Here is a 6,832-nt window from a genome sequence, read left to right as displayed (position 1 = left end):
GTAGCCCAGAGGATTGTGCCACCGGAGGCAAGTTGCCAAATGCTGCCTTGCCCCGTGCCACTGATAGGGCCAGGGGCCGAGCCCCCTTTCAGAAGCAATCTCTGCAAGCTTTGAAAGTGGCACAGCAGGGAGCAGAGAGGGAAGGTTGGCAGCAGCCTCTTTTACTCTTCCTGTGTTTCTTGCAAGCTTTGCAAGGAGTGTGAGGAAAAGAGCACCTTACAAAGCTTGCCAGGGAGGTGGTGATCCGTCTAAAAGCTGCTCTGATAGTGGCCAGGGGCACCTGGTTGCACTTGCCGTGCCCCCATAATCTGCTGCCCCAGACAACCACCTCACCTCGCCTCATGAAAGGGCCATCGTTGGCGCTCTGATGGCAGCCTTTAGGATACACTTCCTCAGACATCAAATGCTATCCTTTAAGTTGAAGCAGGAGAAAAGGCAACTGCGCAGGTCTCTGGGTTTGCTGCCCAGCAGGGGGGGTGTGGGGTGTTTTGGGGGTGGGGCAACAGGACCACAGAGAGGGAATGAGCAGGAGAAGCCACAGAGAAGTTGGAGGTACCTTGTGTTTCACTTTGCGGGAGATTTAAAGGCAGCAACATCTGTGGTTAAGAGATGGCAACCCAAATAAGTTTATTTACAGTTCTATAGGCTGAGCGCAGGTGTTCAGTGAGCACAGAAGGAAGCAGGCAAATCCCACAAAGCCGCCTCTCAGAATCCTGGGATACTGTCCCTGCCTCCTCCCATAGCTTTCCTAGGGTGGTGGCCTCTCTGTCTACGTTTCTCTCTCCCCCTCATTCTCCCTGAAATAGCCGAGAGTCCTCACACAGCCCAGTTCACCTGGCTTATCCTTTACAGCACCCCCTTGCCAGGATGGAGGGGGAAGGCGGGGCTCTCCTTCCCCCTTAGCATTTTGCCCTGACTGTGGATGTGCAACATCAGTGGAAAATCCATTTGACTTAATTTCCAGGACAACGCTTTCTATTAGTCTAACCACATGCCTGGGACCATTGTGCCAGGGCCATTGTCCCCAGGGCTGAGGGGTTTGGCAGGTACCTGTAAAGCAGCCAGTGGTTTGGAATCCAGGCCCTGAACCCATAAACGCTGGCAGGAAAGAGTGGAACGGTTCCTCGGAGAGAAGCTGAGATTAGGAGTGCTTGGCTGCTGAGCTCAGTCTAATGAGAGATTCTGGGGAAGAGGGAGAGGACAGCTGGGGGTCAGATTACTGCTGAGTAATACTCAAGGCAAGGGTTAAGGGGGCAGCCGTGAAGGGGGAGCAGCAATCCATGGAGAGAATAGAAATGGAACCACTGAGGTACCTCCAAGGTCTTCTAGTCCAGTGTTTCTCAAACCCCGGTCCATGGGCCAGTGCCGTGAGGCATCACTAATAAAAATCTCTCTCACACACACACACACACACACACACACACATTGGGCTGGCAGGGGCCACCAGGAAGTCTCCGGAGCTCACTTCGAGGCAGCCCTCACTGCTGGATAACATTCATTTCACTTCCTTGAAATGAACATTATCCAGCAGTGAGGGCTGCCTGGAAATGAGCTCCGGAGAGCTGCCCAGAATTGTTTTTTGGGAGGTGCCTGGGGGTGAGGGTGGGCAACCCACTTACTAACTGCTGGTCCAGGAAACTGTGCGAGAATAATATACCGGTCCACAACTCCAAAAACGTTGAGAGGAGAGGAGAGCTGGTCTTGTGGTAGCAAGCATGCCTTGTCCCCTTAGCTAAGCAGGGTCTGCCCTGGTTGCATTTGAATGGGAGACTAGAAGTGTGAGCTACACTGTAAGATATTCCCCTCAGGGGATGGAGCCGCTCTGGGAAGAGCAGAAGGTTCCAAGTTCCCTCCCTGGCTTCTCCAAGATAGGGCTGAGAGAGATTCCTGCCTGCAACCTTGGAGAAGCCGCTGCCAGTCTGTGAAGACAATACTGAGCTAGATAGACCAATGGTCTGACTCAGTATATGGCAGCTTTCTATGTTCCTGTGTTCTATGAGAAACACTGTCAATCTCATCCAACCTCCTGCTTGGAGCAGGAATCGGCTGTTAGAGCATCCCTGGCAGATGACCACCCCAGTCGATGGATGCTGAAAACCTCTAGCGAGGGAGAGCCCGCCATGATGTGAGGCAGACGACTCCACTGTTGTCAAGCTCTCGCCGTTAGGAAATTACTCCTAATGGGGCTGTTCACACACGCAGGCAGAACTGGGCTAAGGAAGCCCAACCCAGTTTTGCCGGCACCTGTGAGCTGCTCGGAGCTGCACGGCTCCCGGCAGCAGCGCAGCAGCAAAGCCACTTAGGGAGCCCACCTTCAATATGAGGTTAAGGGAGCAAGTGATCCCTTGACCTTGTTTTTTCAATCGTGGGCCCGCTCCGGCTGCTTACAGCTGGTGCCGGGAGACTGAAGGGCTCCCTGCCGGTGCCGTGATAATCCCCATAATGCAGCATTCTGGGAGTCCCCAGGGCCTCCTGGTCCCGCAAACCCCCTAACACCAACGGCAGTGGAGGATCATCAGCAGGGGAGGATCTGCACACCCAGCAAAGAGGAACGGATTGTCTGTGGAGGAGGTAAGCTTTTAAAGGCTCCCTCCCCTCGCCCCTCTGAGTTCTTTCTCATGATTGTGAGAAAGGGCTCAGTGTCTAGCGTGAACCCGATTCCTTGTCATTTCAATCTATTGGTTCTAGTCCTGCCCTCAGGAGGAACAGAGAACAAGTCTGCTCCTCCTTCTATGTGACAGCCCTTCAGATAGCAATAGCAATAGCAATAGCAATAGCACTTACATTTATATACCGCTCTATAGCTGGAAGCTCTCTAAGCGGTTTACAATGATTTAGCATGTTGCCCCCAACATTGTGGGTACTCATTTTACCGACCTCGGAAGGATGGAAGGCTGAGTCAACCTTGAGCCCCTGGTCAGGATCGAACTTGTAACCTTCTAGTTACAGGGCGGCAGTTTTACCAATGCGCCACCAGGGGCTCTTTAGATGGTCAAAGATGGCTATAGTATCTCCCCCGGGGCCTTCTCTTCTCCAGATTAAACATACCAGCTCTTCCCACCATTCCACACAGGACTTGGTTTCCAGACCCCTCAACATCCTGGTTGCCCTCCTCTGAACCCATTCTAGTTTATTAGTCTCCTTAACGTATGGTGCCCAGAACTGAGCACAATTCTTCAGTATCGATATGCAATTATTCCTGAGTCCTGAAGGTGCTTCACATATTGTATCTCAGCAATCCTGACAATAACCCTGTAGGGTAGGTCAGTATTGTCTGTGTATTACAGATTAATATATAATAGGACTATTCTCATGACCGGTTTCCATCGGTTGTGAGAACCACTGGGCTTGTGGGCTAGCCCAGTGGTTCAACGGCGGCTATCCTGCCTAAATACCCCTCCTCCTAAACGAGGTTAACAGAGTGATCGCTCTGTTAACCTTGTTTTTGTAATTGTGTGTCAGCAATGGCTGCTTGCAGCCGCAGCAGACACACTCGGCTTTGACAAATGCTCCTCCACCCCAAGTGGCTTCCAATCCCCTTTCTGTTTCCAAACAGCTCACCCACCCATAAATGCATTTCCCCCCTCCTGTGCTCCCCCTCATTTTTTTCTCCCTGGTACCACCACTGGGTTAAAAACATACTAAAACAATCTCATTGTCCTAAAAAAGTTGTCAGCAGTTCAAAATATACCTCAGCAACTGCAATGTGTGGAATGGCAGCTGGGCACTGTGTATGCACTAGTGTGGTGAACAGACCCTCCTCTCCCCTAAAGAGTAAACTGGAAGTGAACCCTGTTTTGACTGACAGGCTGGTGAACTCCAGAGTTCAGCCAATCAACACACCAGGTGGGTGGGACCTAGAGAGCCATGAGGAGGAAGATAAGGTCCCTTTGTTAGAAAGAAGCTGGACTGAAGGTTCAGCAAGACGTGTGGCCAGGGAAATGGCTGCAAAAGGAGGACTGCGGTTCTTGGAAGATAGGACTGCAGGGGCTTGAATTTTCTATCCAGGGGTTGGTGAGTTTCAAGGCAAAGGAAGCCAGGGCTTTTGGCTTCTGGGATTTTAGTCTAGGGAAAGTTTGTTTAGTCAGATTTTGCATTAGACTTTTATTTTCTTTCATGTGCTCTGTATATCCCAAAACCTGTTATATTGTTTACCTGTAACACAACTAAGCTAAGAAAAGCTAAGCCTGCACCCATCCAACTAGGGCATTGTAGAAGACTCTAAGTTTTTAAAGAAACTTTTATGTTTTCTTACAGCCATGTTCTTTGGGTAACCAATTGGGTAACCACAATGTTTAGAGTGTGCTGCCCCAATATCATCTGGAGTGCTTTTTGAAGTATTCTTGTAACCTATTGAATATTTCCTTTACCTGTAACTAAAAGCTAAGAGAGCCTCAGACCAAAGGAGTCTGTAGCATTTGAATAAATCTTTTCCCTTTTTGTTCTTTGCAATTTTAACAAGCCTCTTTAAGTGGATTTTTAACTCAGGAAAGGGGTGCTGGAAAGGGTTTTATCTGGTGCAACACACCTCATTATGTTCAGCAGTTCTACCAGTTTTTCTCACCACATGTAAGCTTGCACATGGAAAGTTTTTGTACACTTTTCCCATAGAGAAAGGGAAGTTTCCCTGGGAGTCCACCCAAGCGCGGTGGGGTTGGGGGTGGACTTGGTTGATAATTGGGTGGTGGCAACTTACAGGAAAGTTTTGGGAGAAGCCTTTATTCAGAAAGCATAGAAGGGATGATTAGGTATTTTTCTTCCCCTCACTTGGGCTGGCTCTAAGACAAAGGCTTAGTAAATCTGCTCCAGCTAGTATTTAATATGCATATAAATGAGAAACAAAATGTGTCCACTCCTCACTGTGAGAAGTAATTTGTGGGCCAACTGGATGTGTTGTGACAGTTATGTAATTGGAACTCCTGACACCTTTATTGTAAAAAAATAAAATAAAAATAAAATAGCTGCAGGGGTCCAATTTGGATCAGAGCATGAGTGGAAAAGGGTCCTAACCCTTCCTCCCCACATGGACCCATTCAAAACTAACCTTCTCCCCAAAGTTGCAATTAGTTGTAAAGGGAAAACTTATAGGCACAAGAATTGTGCCCAAAAGTTTTTCCTTCTGAGACTAATAGCAGGTTTCATAGGTGCACCTAGGTAATTTTGGAGCCTGGACCTAAAGGCCTTTGCAGCCCACCCATGGACACCCTCTGCGGCAAGTTAAGCATCATCCACCCCACCCCAGCCCCACACACTGTGACACATGCAGTATTTTTAAAACGTGGGTTTTTTCTTTAAAAAAAATATTTTCAATAAATACAGCACATACATAAAAATTGTGCAGTAATGGAAAAGAACAAATAATAAAAACTCAAATATAAGCCAGAAATTAAGAGACATTTGAGGTTATATACAAGTCCAGCGTTAAGAAGAGTTTTGATTTGTGTGCAATAGCCTCATAAGTAGGAAATACTGCTGCCTCTTTTATCTTCAGTTATTTTAGTAGTATTTTCAGTATCCTGATCTATGCTGAGGAGGACTTTTTAAAATTTATTTGGTGTTATTGTTTGCAATAGAAGTTTGACTGTCCTCTCTTTTACATTTGTTTTAATCTCATGCTGGTCGCTGACCGAAATAAAGAGATTGATTGAAGAAGAGATTGTATGCATTAGCAGAAACATTTCAACACACATCTTAAAATATTTCCGTCCCACTTATATTTCTTTCCCCACTCCCCACTCTGTCTCTAAAGCACTGGGCACAGGTCACAATCACACTCGGCTGCCTGGTGGAGTGTGGGCTGGCAGCACAGCAAGCACACCACCCATGACAGACTAAAGAGGATTTGGGGGGCCTCAGGGGGTGTGGAGACCCTGAGCTTCGGCCCTGATGTCCAGGGTTAAGATCGCCTCTGGCAGGTTTGGGGGCAATGGGAATCAGTGTGGGTGCAAGGAGCTGAACTCCCCTCTCCCTGTGCCACAGCCCCAATCTGAATTGAGCATCCTGCATTGCAGCCCGCTTTCTCAAGCAACCACAACAAAAGCATCAGGAGTTCCTTCCATTCGTGGAGCTTCCACCTCGTATCTAGTCTGGCCCAGAGGACAAGATGGAACCTTGTAGAATGTCAGCTCTAGTGATTCACACTAACAGAATGTTAACAAGGCATCCTCAAAAAGTAAAAATAGGAACAAGATAGAGATAATAATTTGCCAGGGATGGGAACCATTGGACTGTCTCTAAAGAGGGGTAATTTGAACAAATATATATATGGAAGCTGCTTTGGGGACTGAGTAACTGAAAAGCTGTGTGTAGGGCAGGGACGGGTAAGGTAAAGTATGCTGTCAAGTCGATTTCTACTCCTGGTGCCCACAGAGCCCTGTGTATATGTTTGGTAGAATACAGGACGGGTTTACCATTGCCTCCTCCTGTGCAGCATGAGGTGAATGATACCTTTCAGCATCTTCCTATATTGCTGCTGCCTGATATAGTACCAGCGGGGATCTGAACCGGCAGCCTTCTGCTTAGTCAAGCATTAAGGTGTGTGTGTGTGTGTGTGTGTAGGGGTGTGTGTGTGATGGGGGTCGTAGTTCAACAACAGCGGGAGGGCCAAAATTGTGCAGCCCAGTTTTGAAAATCCAAGAAAAGGGGAGGCTTAGGCTCCCTCACACCCAGTTTGCTCTCTCCTTGCCGACCGATTTCCATGAGGAAATCAAAGCGAAGAAAAGCAGGGTAGGAAGTTTAGGATTTGCATTCGTTCAGGTGCTCTTCCTAAATGTGTGCCATGCAAAAAGGATGATACAGAAACAAGTGCACAGAAAGGCGGTTCATCTCAAAG

Source organism: Hemicordylus capensis, chromosome 2 (genome assembly GCF_027244095.1).
Source record: "Hemicordylus capensis ecotype Gifberg chromosome 2, rHemCap1.1.pri, whole genome shotgun sequence".
NCBI lineage: Eukaryota > Metazoa > Chordata > Lepidosauria > Squamata > Cordylidae > Hemicordylus > Hemicordylus capensis.
Note: the sequence above shows the minus strand (reverse complement) of the source record.